At 42.1% G+C, this 15962-nt stretch overlaps 1 protein-coding gene across 1 annotated transcript in view; it reads right to left on the minus strand.

Annotated features, from left to right (window-relative positions):
• Nucleotides 1-10887, minus strand: part of FAM3C (FAM3 metabolism regulating signaling molecule C) — a 29082-nt gene extending 18195 nt beyond the window's left edge. Inside the window, exons 1-2 of the mRNA XM_074903159.1 lie at nucleotides 10759-10887; nucleotides 6503-6549 (exon numbers count right to left, since the gene is read on the minus strand). The gene's annotated coding sequence lies outside the window, so the exon portion shown is untranslated. The remainder of the gene's footprint in view (nucleotides 1-6502; nucleotides 6550-10758) is intronic.
• Nucleotides 10888-15962: the final 5075 nt, after the last annotated feature.

Raw genomic sequence — 15962 nt, forward strand, 5'->3', positions numbered from 1 at the left:
CCCAGCCACACTGGTCCAGGGAGATGGTGAAATTCCAGTATGTAAAGCTGTGAAATACTGAATAGTGGAAAACAAAGAAGGGAATGCTTTGTTAAACTGATGTAGAAAGTTCTCTGAACTGGCAGAACATGATTGACTCAACAAAAGTAAAAGAAAACCAGCAGACAGGCAGGAAGCTGGTGCTGCCATACTGGGAAGTTCAGAAATTGCTCTTTAAGCACAGCCTAGTGCATGGGTTGCTCAAACCCTCAAGAATAGGAAGGAAAACAGACTGCTCACTGAACCAAAGATGACAAGAAATTACAGGTTATAGATCCTTTTTGAATGTTGGCATGTCATTGTCCATTCCCCTGCATGGAGCTCCACATCTGCCCATGCAGAAAAGTTATTCTGAATACAAACTAGTGGATATGTGGAAAGGCAGCTGGGAGCTGAGGTTACTGGTTGCTTTTTTCTACTCCACCCATCCTTGTGCATTGTATTTTGTCCCAAGGCAGAGGCAAGTTCCAGATGTTGCAGTTTCCAGACCCAAAGCCATTCCAAGCAATCCTCATGACAGCCCAAAATGCTATACATAAGGCATCATAACACAAGTAGAAGCAAAACAGGAAACAGCAGCTTACAATGAAAAAAAAAAAAAAAAAAAAGGGCTTTCCCTCACTCTGCTCCACTTGTTGATTAACTTGTGTGGGGATGACAGACTCAACACAAATCTAACAAATTTAGTACATACACATTCACATAGCTTCTGCACATATTTTGATACATACTAAAAGTAGCTTCAATCAGCAGAGCAGCAGATACTTGCTTTTAAAAGTGACCTGTGTCTCTTGAGGGAACCCTGCCAAGTACTTCACATAGGGAGCTTATATTGGTTTAGGAAAACTACAAGCCTATAATCTTGTCAAGGAAATCATCATCATGTTTTATTAGATGATACAAAGTTTCTAACACACCACAACTGAGTTATTTTTGTGTTCATGCGTTAGATATTATGGTCATCAAGCAAGTTTTCTTCCTAGAATCAAGGTGAAGAGGAAATTGTACTGAGGTCAGTAATTGATAAACACATACAATTATTATTAATATAGCCACACTGAAACAACACTGAATAAAGTCCAGATTTCAGTCCCAAGCTGAACACAGTTCAATTTGATCAGTTCTTTACCAGCCTTGCTCAACACTCTTGCCCAGAGATGGTGCTGTGGGACACACTACATAGGGCACATGTCACTCAGGCACAGCCTCTGTCCTGCTTACTGTGTGTGAAAGCTCTGACCACTTGCAATGTACTTCTGTTTATAAGGATTTTTCAAATATGAATGCAATAAATGTTTTTATGGATAATACTGAAACATGCAGATTAGTCTACTTCATTCCCAGGATAATAGTATTTCCATTAGCAACTTGATAGCATGCATAGATTATATTTATGAAACAGGCACACAAAACCAAGCAAAGATAAGAGGCAAGAATTTAGGTCGGGATAATTTTGAATTCTGACATCAGTTGATTAGGAAAAGGTCCCAAAATCAACAATATTTATTAAAACAGTAAGTAACACACTTCAAAACGGATGTCAAGTGTGACAGAACGGGCAGCAATAACGAAGAAAAGGATCCGAGAGATCTCTTTAATGTGAGGGTCAACAATGAGGTACTGCTGCTAAAGGGTAACTAACTGCTCGTTGTGAACTGTACCTATAGGATTTTTGTGTGTGAAACAAAAAGCAATTATTCTGCTCTGCCTAAACAAATAAAAAATACTCTGTTCTATGTGCTATCTAGACTTTTAACAGAGACCCATATGTAGTTTTCTGTTTTAAAGCATAATCCCCAAATGGAAGAATCTAGATTAACAATTACATGACCTACATAAAACAACTAAGGGCTAAAAGAATCAGGTTTGCTTTGCAAGGAACTGTGAAAGTAAAGACAGAAGTAAAGAACAGACACCTTTGTCTCTTACCTCCAAGGTGTAATATAAAACCAGTTTTAAAATATGTTGAGATGGATTGTTATCAATATCCACTGGTTGCTGCTTATCTCTTTGTAGCTACAATGTTGGAGAAAAAACAGCTTCCCAGCTACAAGGGTAAACAAGAAATACAAAAGGCGGCTGTAAATCATCATAAATATCTGCTACAAGACAGGTTTTCTTAACCTAGGTAGTCTACAAGGTGAGAGTTAGTGTTACCTTTAGTATTAACCCCATATTTCTACAATACTATGTGCAAATCTGTATCCAGATATGTAGTACTAAATCTGTATCAGCCTGAGGTGCTCTGAACTAAATTCCAAGAGAAATTTTTCCCCCAAACAGAATTTAAGAGTTTGTATAGTTTCAAAAATGGTCAAATAACGTTATATCTGTTTTTATCTTTATTTATTTACTATCCACTAACATGAATAGCATACCAACTACACTGTACTAGAATTAGATAAGCATTCAGAATTACTTAGTACCAAAAGAGGGGGAAAAAAGAAAAAAAAAAGGCTTGAGCTTTTATTTTTATTTCTGAGTCATGAGTAGATTAGGATGGCATTTATTTTTTGCAGCACAAACTGCCTTCCTCTATGATTAGCAGCTGCATTTTTTTCCTGTCAGAGAACAGCTAAAATGAAAAGCCATTTTACCCTTTCACACCTGGTAAAATCAGTTAAACAACATTTTGTTTAATCCAGTCCCTGATAATAGATATTTCACTCTGTTTTCAGGACGTTCAGAGCTGTGGTGGTTTTCTACTCATAATTACACAGTGAATTAGATATGTCAGGAACAGCATTAGCTATTCTTATGTGAGCTCTGGTTTTAAACCAGTGGTTGTGCCAACCTGAAATACATGCCATGGACCAATTAGCGAAGACAGTTGAAATCATTCCAAGCCTAAATTTGAGCAGGAATCTAGGCTTCTAATACGATACTTTTATTCAAATACAAGAATCACCCAGATGATTGCTTACCCTTCTGCTAGACTACCCATAGTTTTTCTACCATGTTTACAAAATTAATTTAATTTGAAACTGGTAAAGGGCACACAGAGAAGAATTACATCTTTTAAAAAAGTAACTACTGTAGTTCAATTTTACTGTATGACCATGCACCGTTTGTGTCTTCTGATGACACAGACTGTGACCCAAGTAGTTGTTCCCTACAGGCACACCTACATCCATATGAATTCCTTGTGGTTATGGCAGAAATCCACTAAGGCAAAAGGTTTGTCCACACAAAACAACTTACAAACTCACATATATTTTTTTCTCCTTTGAGACAAATACTACCATGAAGAATAATTAACTGCTTCTCACAAAAATTATACCACCTGAATAGTATTCTTCCATGTATGTCTAAGATTCAGCTTGGTGTTCTGACAGCACTGAATTAGACCCAAAATGTTTGCTTGTCAAAACGAGATTTTATTTTACTTCTATCTGCAAATGAAACCCAGATAAATTTTGCGAATGAAACTCAAACTTACTCTAAAAAAAGGTAATTCAGTTACCATTGCATGTCCTATATTGCAAATATTGTTACATGGATTCACTTCTAATAAAGGAAATACACGAGAAGAAGCATTATGCCAGTGTTTCAATACCTGATGTGTAAAACAAACGCTTCCCAAAGGACGTGTCAAATCACTGACCATGCAAGCTTTTGCTAGTGGCATCAATCCAGTACTTTTACCTTAGGCAGCACATGAACCAGTCAGCCCCAAACACAAAAAAATTCTCCTGAATCCCATGGAGTTTGAGATAAAAGTACAAAGGTATTCTTCCCACTCAGAATGAAACCCAACCCACATTCCTTTTGCAATGAAAGAAACCAAAAAACCCCAAACCTTCTAAGCACCCAGTTCATACTTTGAAGACTCTTCCCAAACATCACACAAAATTTTCTGGTCCATATATTTAAAAACAGGATTTAATTTACTGTCCCTAAAATCCATACTATTTATAGGTGATAAAGTAAATTGTACCATTGCTCCTGATACACCTATTAAAGAGAATCTTAGCCCTATATTTCATAGGGTTAGATAAAATCACACAGAGAAGTTCAGGTAGTCAAGGACAAACTGCTGAACCTCATTCACCCATTTGTTTTTCAACTTCATCATAAAGAAGTACATAAATCTCACAGAGATTTGAGAGCAAGGTTTAACATTTTCTTCTGTCAAATGATTAACAAGCTATTTTGCAACTGAAGCACTGCTGCAATTACCACCTGTTCAAGAGTTCAAAACCACTGACTTGTTTTCTGTCATGTTTTTTGAAGAAACAAATTACCACCTTGATTTCATAAAACAGCAAAGTCTGTTCAGCCTTTCCACAAAAAGAAATAGTAAATAAAATTTTGCAATGCATTTATCTGCAAGATCACCAGGTATTACTCAAAACAAGGTGTTGCCAGAATCCAGTAGAAGTTTCAAATGTACAACAGCTTTTACATCTTTGTATCAATAAAAAAAAAACCCATTATTACCAGAATAATGCATCACCACCATGCATCTTATTCTGCCCCTTTCAGCAATTCTCACTAGGACTACCATACAAAAAGATTACAGGTCTGACAAACAATTAACATACATATAATTACTACGACTTGATATAACCACACATGACCACTGCAGAAATTTATCTGAGGCTACGGTTACAGCACGTCACTTCACACTGGGGCCTATTTTAAGTAGTTATCAAGCCAGCAAGCAGAACAGGAAATATATTATAAATATTTCCTCTATAGGTCCAAGTTTACTGTAGGAACACCAAGCTGCTCCTCTGCACCATTCTTCCCCCAAATACGATCAGACTCTAGACAGCAGCTTTACAATGTCAGAATGAGAACATCTTATGAGTGAGATTCATTTACTGCACAGACCGCCACACTCACCGTTTCACAGAGCTTCACAGAGACCACAGACACAGCAAGGCACAGAGGTCCTATATATTTTGCCAGGCAGAGGATCAAGGGTACCAATAGTAGCAAGGGACATCACCGCACACTGCTGCCAAAAACTACTATGATACTACCAAGCATTTAAGCTTCTTTAACAGAAGCTTAGCACGATCTGAGGCTGCATATTGGAAAGAACTTTTAACCTTTGCTCAGTAGCATGCTGATCTCACCAGGAAGCAGGGATGCGCTCATGAAGTACTCCCCCAGTGACAGCCACTGCTCAGAGAAGTGCTGTTATCTCCCTCCTCTTGCTCCAAGTGATACAGAAACCCCTGCTCTACCACAGAGCTGCTTCTCATCTACTCATCTTCCATGTGAGGCTGCACTTTGGCAGGGCTTTGGCCCTTTACAGGGCAGAAAGAGCATGCCACTGGCCGAGTGGAGCACCCAGCAGAGAAAGCATCACACATCAGCTCTGGGGAGAAAGGGCATCAGCACAGCAGGCCCGAAGTGCAGAGGGGCCACATTATACCTACAGGACACTGCAGAGGGATCATATTGCAGATAGAAGACTGCTGTTGGGTGACTAATAACCTCCATGCTGCATGATGCACTCAGTAAGCCTGCAGATGACATGAAGCTGGACAGGAGTGTTGATCTGCCTGAGAGTAGGAAGGCTCCACAGAGGGATCTGGACAGGCTGGATCCATGGGCTGAGGCCAAGTGCTGAGTCCTGCACTTGGGTCACAACCATCCCATGCAATGCTACAGGATTGGGGAAGAGTGGCTGGAAAGCTGCCTGGAGGAAAAGAACCTGGGACTGTTGGTCAACAGCTGGCTGAATATGAGCTGGCAGTGTGCCCAGGTGGCCAAGAAGGCCAGTAGCATCCTGAATCAGTAGTATCAGAAATAGTGTGGCCAGCAGGGTTGGGGAAGTGATTGTCCCCCTGTACTTGGCACTGGCGAGACCACACTTTGAATCGTGTGTTCATTTTTGGGCCCCTCACTACAAGACAGACATTGAGGTGCTGGAGCATGTCCAAAGAAGGGCAACAAAGCTGGTGAAGGGTCCAGGAGCAGCTGAGGGAACTGGGGTTGTACAGCCTGGAGGAAGGGAGACTCAGGGGAGACCTTATTGCTCTCTACAGCTGAGGGAGGTTGTAGTGAGGCAGGTGTTAGCCTCTTCTCCCAAGTAACAAGTGATAGAACAAGAGGAAGCTGTCTCAAGTTGTGCCTGGGGAGGTTTAGATTGGTTATTAGGAAAAATTTCTTCACCCAAAGGCTTGTCAAGCATTGGAACAGGCTGCCCAGGGAAGTGGTAGAGTCGCCATCCTGGAGGTATTTAAAAGATGTGTAGTTGTGTTGCTTAGGGACACGGTTTAGTGGTGGACTTGGCAGTACTAGGTTAAGTTGGACTCAATCTTCAAGGTCTCTTTCAACCTAAACAGTTCTATGATTCTATAAGGAAGCTGGTCAGTCACATGATCCTTAACAGCTCTAGAGTAACTCACTCCTTTCTGCTGAAAACACAAAGAGACAGCAACAAAAATTGCAGTCTCTAGTCTGTTTTCTGAGCATGAAAGGATTAGAACAAAGATCTGTAACTTACCTCTTGGCTGAGTGTGATCTTCCAGCAACCAGTACCAAACACATAAGCTATATGAGAGAAAAATGAATTAATTAATTTCAAAATGAAAAACAGTTTCAACACATCCATCTTCTATCTATCGTTTGAGATTTTAAAATCTAAGAATTGCTATAGGTGGGAAAAATTAAAGTTATGTGGGATAGCAGGTTACTACAGGTCATCACCTATGGAGAAATTTGCCACAAACTAATTTGAGGAACAGCATCCCTCAGTGATTAAAGGGTGCTTACTACTGAGACTCTATACAAAGCTGACATGAAGACACTGATATACAGTCACTGTATACTGTAACAACTCCTGATGCCATGCCTCTATGCATCATGCTGTTTAAAGAGAAATTCAGTAATTATTACAGAAAATCCTGTAATAAACTTCTGCCTGAATTGACTCAGATGCAATTCTAAAACCATTCAAGTGTCACTGATGTTCAGGTGACCAGCAAGAAAACAGCCATGGCAGTTCCCTCAACCACCTCACCAGGTACTTGCAGGAATATCTGGGCAGACCCAAAGGCAGAAGTAAGCGTCCGGGAACAGGTCAGCAGTTTTACAGAAGTGGTAGTACTAACTTATACCAGCTTAAAAGCTTGGGGAATGACGACTCAACTAACTGATGATGGCAAAATAGATCAAGAAAAAGTCTTTGCTCTTAGGAGATGGTTACTTTCTCCTCAGATAAAAGGAAACTGGAGAGATGGTGGGAGAAGGGAAGAAAGTCAGCTAGTCACAAGAAGAAATTAAGTCTTATAACAGAGGGGGGACTGTGTCATCTATTTTGACATTAATTAAGATTTTAATCAGAGTCTCATGAGAACTACCATGCTTTTGTACATATAAACACATTGTGCAACTTTCTGCCATTAAAACTGACTCAACGGCACTGCACATTAAATGCAGGGCAGAGTTTACTCCAGCAGCTCCCTCTGTCCTGACAGTCTTCCAAAGCTTCTCCCCTATCCCATACCCTCTTAGCAATGAGCTCCAACAACAGCCGGAAACAGCTAAGTTGCAGTTCTGTCTGCAAAGGAAGATACAAACTATTTTTGTATCACAGAATTACGGTACTATATACAGAGAGCAAAAATAGTTGGAAAAATTCCAGAAGAGTAACTACTGATAACTCCCTGTGAAATCTTAAGTGTGACTGGATTTCAGGAGGCCTGGGTAAAATAATATTTGACGTTGTCATCCATGTCTTGGACTACGAAATAAGGATAAGCTTTTTTAATTTATGGATAACATCAAGATGCAGGCAGATGTGAACAAATTACAGGGTAGAACTAGAACTACAAATTATCTGGAAAAATATTTAAGAAAAAAAAATCCTAAAGTCCTCTTGGGACACATACACCATTATAAAAAACATGAGGAGGCTATGCTTAGATTCATAGTTAGACACAGCATTTTAGAAGATGAAGTAGGAATCAAGGAACACCTATTTATAGGTTACAGATGCTCTGATGTCCATCTGAGTTCAAAATTCTGGTGCTAAGAAATGAGGTTTCAAGTTTAAAGTTATTTCCAGTTTAAGCAATACCAGTTGAAAGTTATTTCCTCATCACTGTGCCTCAGGCCTGGATAGTACTAGGAAGCATGAAAATTTATGAGATAGGTGAGGTCACCTGCCAGCTTGCTCCAGCCCACTCACCATTCCTCCAGCTCAGACCACATGATTTTGCTAAGGAAAGCTAACCCAGTAAAAGAGAATTAATATAATTTCTGACAGATGAGCAGACAACTTTTAGTAGTATCAGCAGGTAAAGCACAGCAGCATCAGGCTGTTAGACTTGCAAATTCATCTCACGTAGTCTCATTGTAAAGACTCAAGATTTCTGACACTACTGCAGATCACATTTTTCCTAAAGTAATCCTGAGAATTTATGGACAGTCTTGGTTTCAGATCAATGTGAGATTTCCCAGAAGGATCCTTCTCAACTGTGAAACAATTACAGTAATTCCAGTGCTGTTGACAGCAAAGCGATTGTCACAGGGTTGTTCAGCTGGCCAGTGGCAGAGAAAGCACCCGTTTACAATAATTACGCCTTAAATCCTACACTTTATCAGAAGATTTTAGTGAAAAACTCAAAACTGAACATATATATCACATCAGGGCTCATGGAGACGCTGACTGCCAATATAAGCCGTAAGACTTGCAGTCCTTACACTCACATGTCTATCCTCTGACTTCACTGGAACTGCAGGTTTACCAATCAGATCCCAAGTTCTATTTGAATAACAGTTTCTCTTTCAACGAATTAAATCTTAAGGAACAAGTTCTTTGTGCCTGCTGTGGATTCATTTTATGAACACCTAATCTCTAGGCTACAAAATAATCTGTAAGCAAAGTGGTATTTTTACACCTTACATGGCACCGATTCATCTTATGATCTCACAGGAAAAAAAAAAAATCCCTTTCCCATATAGTATACTAATATTTCGAACAAAACTGGAAACTAAACATTCAGTTCACTTTTTAAATATCAGCTTGCCAAAGTTACACTAAATTCTCAAATTTTGTCTACCCTATCACTCTTCTTAAAGCACTGAGAATTCTCATTAGATGTAGAACACGTAAACCCTGAAGCATTCGGGCTGCACCTAGAAAGGCTAGGCAATAACTTGTGGGTACTGGTAAGGCGAATTTTTTAACTACTTACTCTGCAGTCTTAATGGGTGAACTGGTCAGGAATGCTGCCAAGAGATGGAAGCAATGGCCTGCAACAAACCAGGTGCCTCCTCCATCCCGAAGTGATTAGATGTTATTACACGACAATACCAAGCTATTAGCTCGTGAAGAGCCTACCTTGCAGGCTTAAAGCAAGTTACAAAACTTGTTCTGCTACAGACAACTATGTAAACGAACAGATGAAAAAGATTTCTTCATACTTAGAAGAATGCCTGCGGGAGAATATGTGCTAATGAAGACATTCACGCCTCGACTAGTTTCGAAGGCTTTAAAAAAATACTGTTGTACAGTCATTACCCAGCAATTTCTGGTTTTTGGTTGTTGTTGTTTTTTTTGTTTTTTTTTGTTTTTTCCCTAAATAATTCTATTAGTATTAGGTAAGTACTTCGTTAAAAAAAGAGGACCAGACAGCTAAGTTCACCAGCGAAGAACCACCACGGGCTCAAATCCTGCACGGCGTTATGGAATACACTGAATATTAGAGAGAAGACCTGGCATATGCAGAGATCTTTACGGAAGTCTGGAATTATTGCGTCATCATTTAACCTCTTTTACGTATGAGAAAATGGAAAGATTATGGAATCACGTGAGTTACACAGCGCCTCAGCAACTCTGGCAAAAACGTAACTTAAGATATGGTAGCACTTACCTACCAAAAAAGAAAAATATAATTACTGTATTTTTTTCCCTACTTCAGCAACACGGAGGCTAGAAAGCAAAGGAACGCTGACTGCTTCTACTAGTATCTCTCTGTAAACCTGGACGCACAGCACATCCTCCTTAGCAGTTGAGGACTGTTCCCTGTAACGGTGTATTTAGTGCTTTAGGTAAACGAGAGTTGAGTCCTATAACCCACGTAACAACAACGTCCGGGATCCAGTACTCAGCAGGGAGAGCACAAAACCGCCGAAAAGCAGCACCGTTTCTTTTTCACTACGCTAAGCCTTTGTTTCAGCAGCAAGAGGCCGCCTACACTGCGACCACTTCACTTACTTAACTAGACCGGGGCGTCCGGCTCCGCCGAGAGCCGCCACCACCGGTGCCGCCGCCTCGGGCTCGTCCAGCCCGGCAGCGCCGAGCGCTCGCACCGGCGCCACGCTGCTGCCCCCGGCGAGGAAGGGAACGGGGACGAGATGAGTTGAGGAGAGACCCCCCCGCCCCCAGCGGTCCCCGCCCACCGCCCGGCCGGCTGCTCCCCGGGGCCCCGGGGGAGAGGTGCCGCCCGGCTCTGACCCGCGCCCGGGGCCCCAGCCCGCCTCACTCCTCCCGGCGGCAGCGCCCGGGCGGGAGGGGACGGGGGGAGGGCCAGGCAGGCGGCCCGGGGAAGTTGCCCCGCCGGGGACAGCCGGCAACAGAGGCAGGGGCGGGCGGCCAGCGCCAGCCTGGCGCGGCTGCCCCGCGCCGAGGAGAGCGGTACGCGCCCGGGCGGCAGAGCCGGCGGCGGGCTCACCGCCGGGAGGGGCAGGGGCCGCCCGCCACCGCCCGGAGGGGAGCGCGGGCGCCACCCCCCCGCGGGGAACGCGAGCCCCTACCTGGGCCGCAGGGGCAGGTCGTGCAGCCTCCCCTCAGCGGCCGCGCCGCGCAGGCTGCCCCGGCCCGCCCGCCGGCGACGGAGCAGGAAGCGAGCGGAGCCGCCGCCGCTGCAGGGGCGGAGGGAGGCGCGGAGGCGGCGCGCCCGCCCCCTACCGGTGGCGGACCGGGGCCGTGCCGGCGCCGCGCCCGCTGCCAGCCCGCCCGCGACCCCCGCCCGCCACCGCGGCCCCGCCTCCCTCCCTCCCTCCCTCCCGCCCGCCCGCCGCAGCCGCGGGGCCGTCCCGGTCAGTCGCGGGCGGGGTGCGCGTAAGTGGCGGCGTGTCCGGCCCGGCTCGGGGCCGACCCGTTCCCGCTGCCTCCGGGGTCTTTCTACGCGCCCCCCCGAAGGCGTCCCCGGAGGGTCACCTGGGCTGGACGAACGACCACGGCCCCCCAGCGCCGCGGGGCAGGGCGGGCTCCGGCGGTGGCCCCCGGGGCCACCAGTGGCGGGTGCTGCCCCGGGGAGCAGCGGGGTCTCCCCGCGCCGTGCTGTCGAGCCCCGCGGAGGGGCTGGGGACAGACCCGTCCTGGCTGGCACGGCGGCGCCGCTCCGCACAGCGAGCACCGTTCTGGACTACTTTTTCGATTATTTAATGAAGGCTGATACTCAAAAAATCCCCGACGTGTGTACAGCCACAGCCACGCATCCACAAGTGAACGGCCCAGGGTGCGAGGTGTGCCCAAAAGGCAGGCTGGAGCTCCGGGGCGGCGGGGACTGGGGCACTGTTGGAAATATTTATGCTTGTTTTCTTCTGCATTTTAAACACCCTTTTCCCCAAAAAATACACCAGAAATTATATTCTGTTACTGAACAGAAAAGACATCTTCTGCTTAAAAAAACCTCCAACTTCTTATATTTATAAGGCTTTTTGATTAGTAGGACAAAGCTGATCTGTGTTACTGCTAAGAAGAAAAGGTAATAACCTTTCTCCTTGGTGTGCTCTGTGGCTGCTGTTTCTTTTTCCTTTGTTTTTTCTTCCTTTTTTTTTTTTTTTTTCCTTTGGCACTGGTATTCCTCTAACTCCACCATGAGTTAGCATAGATGGTGAGATAGATAAACTGGAAGGACACCATTTTATTGTAGATTTCTGCTGGTCTAACTCCCCTCAGCTGGACTATTGCTGTGGTGGATATAGAAAGTGCTGGGGCAGCAGCCAGACAGATTCAGTCGATTCTGCTATTGTCAAATCACAAAGAGAGCATTTTTACAAAATCAGCGTAGCACTTCTCTTAGCAGAGAACAAAGCCACAGCTAAAATATAGGGCATATAGGCATCATCAAAGTCAGGTAGACAAAAGGAAGTTTCCATGTCTTATTTTAACTACATCTGGTCAACAGATCTTTCTTTTAATGGGTTTAAAATAACATACTTCAATACCAGTTGCTCCTTGATACAGGATAGTTATTTGAACATCAGTCAAGTAATTTCTTTATTCAATTCTCACAACACATTGGAGTTTCAGGCATGCTGTAATCTCAGCATAGAAATACCCAGTGGAAGCATTGCTCAAGAAAATAAAGTCTTTATAGCTTTTAATTCTCAATTATGATATAGATAGATCTTAGTTTGACAGTTATTTCAGTGCTTAATATATGAAATTTCACCATGTTCCCCTGATTAGTTCTTAGGTGATACTGTCTACATAATAGACTAACAAGGTCAGTATGCCAAAGAGGCTAGCTCCTTTGATAAGCAAATGTTTGCAATAGAAACAAACATTTTAAAAAGATTACACAAGTAGCACTATCAAATTATTAAGAGATGAAATAATATTATCTGCAGGATAACCAACACCTCAGAATACATCTGTATCAAAGTCAGAGAAATAAATAAGTCTTGAGAAAGATATAATGCGATTAAATCCCATTATTTACCTGGCTGAAAAGGTGCCACAACACACACAAGGTGGAGAGTCACACATCACTGGAAATGTGACAGCTGGCAGGAGCCCAAAGAAGAGGGGATATGCTAGCTTCCAGTGTCTCAAGAAGGCTCAAAGTTCCTCTTTTCCCTTTTTTCCTAATTTGCCTTATAATTTTCCCTTTTTTGTACTTTTCTTTTTTTGTAACTTGCCTTATAAAGAAATGGCTATGGCCATTAAGTAGAGGTCCGACGTAAGAAGTACAAATAGGATCTATACCTACAGGAGTTTATTTTTATTATCGTCTGTGATGAACTGACCGTTTTTTCTTCGGTAGATTAAGAAATTCAGTATGAAACAGAATGTGTTTCATCGCTACATGCATTCTAAATGTTTCATCACAACATAATGTGTTCTAAATATATCATTTTTAAATTCAAAATGCTTACATTTTTTTAAAACAATAAAACTATAAAATAGCTTGGTTTTATTGTTACACTGTTAAACTCTAAGAAAAACAAATACCGTAACTTTATTTTACAAATGTCAGAAACCAAAATATCTTAAGAATTCAAGTACATTGGGACTGAACAAAAATTATCTTGTTGGCCTTACTTCCATCTTTAAGTTTCTTTGCTATTGTCTTTAGCATTTGACCTGAATTTACTTTCTGGTCTCTCTCATAAGTACTAATTTTTACTAAGTGAAATTATAGCACTGCACTATGTTGGGTTTTTTGTTTTTTTTTTTTTTTTTAATTGAAAATGAAAACCTTTCCTTCATGTAATTACAGGAAAGCTAAATGTGATGCATGCTTTATTTAGCATCCTAGGGCTAATCGGGATAAATGAAAACAAAGTAAAATACAGAAGCAAACCCTTTCAGGTGCTTTATCTTTAGGCTGTTGATTATTGCCTCTGGTAATAGATGTTCTGCTAATCAGTCATCAGTCTTGACTCTCAGTTCTGGTATCAAAGCAATTCCTGGTGGCTTTTAAAAGTAGTTTTTTTCCTGAAAGCCTAAACTTCACAATTGTATGCTATAAACTAATACTTCTGCCCTAGCAGATCTTTCCATGGCGTTTTGAATGAGCTAACCTCAGACCGCTGGCAAAGACCCAGCTCTCAAAACTCAAAATATCTGTAGCATAAAAGTTACTTTTCTCAACACAGTAGCACAACCATAGGAAACCCTTTTCTTTGCATTTGCTAGGATAACTATTACAGTGCTTTCTTAGAACTAAGATGCAAACCCTAGGCCATCTTTTAAATATTACACAGAAAGAAAAGGAAAAATAATAAAAGAGAAGGTTACCTGGAGAATGCTTCAGGCAGTTTGCCTTGAAGCAATAGGAAAATGTGATTTTCACCAAGTTTTATGTTGCTTAACTATAAATAGAAACTAAAATGTATAAGCAAAACATGAAACGCACTCCTCTCTTCTCTCCTGCCTCTTCCAAACACACGAGAACATGTTTGAAAAAAATCTTTCTTAAAACAACATTTTGTTAGCTTTCTGGCTGGTGTTATCAAGTTTCATATAAACAGTACTGGATGTGCATCTGAAAGAGAATGTATTATTTAGGGTTTGCCCTATGATGTGGTAAGTATTTAAAATAGATACTTTCTTAGTTTTGTGACTTCTCCTCCTGTTGGTATCAGTTTAGGCAAGCAGCCAAAATATCAGGTCTCTGATATGAGAAGTCTGAGTAACAATGGGTAGAAACGATGGATATGGAAATCCCACAATCCCAGTCCAGAGGATGGATTTGAACACCTCCAAACCTTTCTTGTCAGTGATGCACTGATCCTGACCAATATTTCACAGATACCTCCTTTTCCTGTGATGTCAAAATAAACTCCGAGTCCAAGCACTCCCAAACTTTCAGAATTGTTTTTTTCCCCGTTTAAGTCTATTTTTACTTCGAGTTAAGTGCATATGATTATGAAAGGAAATATGTATGTAAGTGAGCAAAATTCCACTGGAGTCAGTATAATTGCAGTTGCTAAACCACTAAACCTGCTCACCACAGGGTTTCTTATTTCATTTTCCTCCCTGTGAGTGCATCTAGTATTGTTTAATTCTTACAGACTGACAGTAGTAGAGACCAAAGTCTTCTGTAAATCATATATTCAGGATAGGTTAGAGGAAGCTTTCTTATCTTGTTTGTTAAAGTACCTCAAATGTTACAAGGGGCATTCCTAGCACATGATATGCTATTAATCCCTCATGAAATGTTTTGGGGTTTGTTTTTTTTTTGTGTGGAATCAGACAAATTGTTGCCAGTGAGGACAGGATATTCTGTCATTTAGACAGAAGAAGTGGAAGGTGGTAATTTTCTTTTACCATATGGTATTCATAAATATTTGTCTTAACATCTGGTATGTAGGTATTAGTGCAGATGTAGTGAAATATTACTGGCTTGAGGTCTTATGTGCAATGTGTAATGAGCTGGAGACCCACACAAAACCTGCAAACAATGATAAAGAGCAAAATGGCAATCTTTTGCAAAACTCTTCAATCTATTGATGTGGAGATCTTATGGTTCCTATATATGACATTACTGAATCTAAGCAGTCTCCCAAAGAACTTCAGAAGTCCTAAAAATCGGTGCTCCAGTTTTAGATGAGGATCATCTGAGGAACACTTCCAACTGAGATTGTACCCATTCAAATCAAGAGCAAGCATCACCAGCTGGAAGCTGTGGACTCCCTGAGACAGACACACTATAGATGGTATTTCTCATGAGTTGTGCTGTGAACACATAAGTGCCACTCTGAACATCTTGCGTTCACATGAGAGCTCTTCTTTTCCACACAATGAAACTCCTCCCACTAAGACTCTTCCTCATAGGAAGCATATAAAGCTTGCTTCCAGGCTTATTAATGCTTCATTTCAGCAAGATATTATTCCTGACCCATAAGCTCTCAAAGAGATCATACCTTTCCCAAGGCAGAGCTCCATGCCTTCCTGCTGCTCTCAGAAAAAGGGCAAGTCCTCCCCTCCTTCCCAGCCTGTCCTTGCTAAATTGCTTGTATCCATCCATTGCACCACCCTGTTGTTGAGCTATCCCACAATATCACTGATCCCAATGAGATATTGCAGCCCTGCAACTGCATTCAGACCTCTGATTCCTGCTGTTGGTTCTCCATGCTGCATGCATTAATGGACAGGCACCTCAGATGGGCACCCACTCGTGCTGTTTTACAGAACAGATATGAGAGCTTTCCCCATAGTACTATACTGTTAGCACTTCCTTACTGATGCGCATTTGCTTAAATCAACCTCTTTCAACCTGTTC

The sequence above is a fragment of the Athene noctua genome, chromosome 3 (genome assembly GCF_965140245.1).
Source record: "Athene noctua chromosome 3, bAthNoc1.hap1.1, whole genome shotgun sequence".
In the NCBI taxonomy this organism is placed as follows: domain Eukaryota; kingdom Metazoa; phylum Chordata; class Aves; order Strigiformes; family Strigidae; genus Athene; species Athene noctua.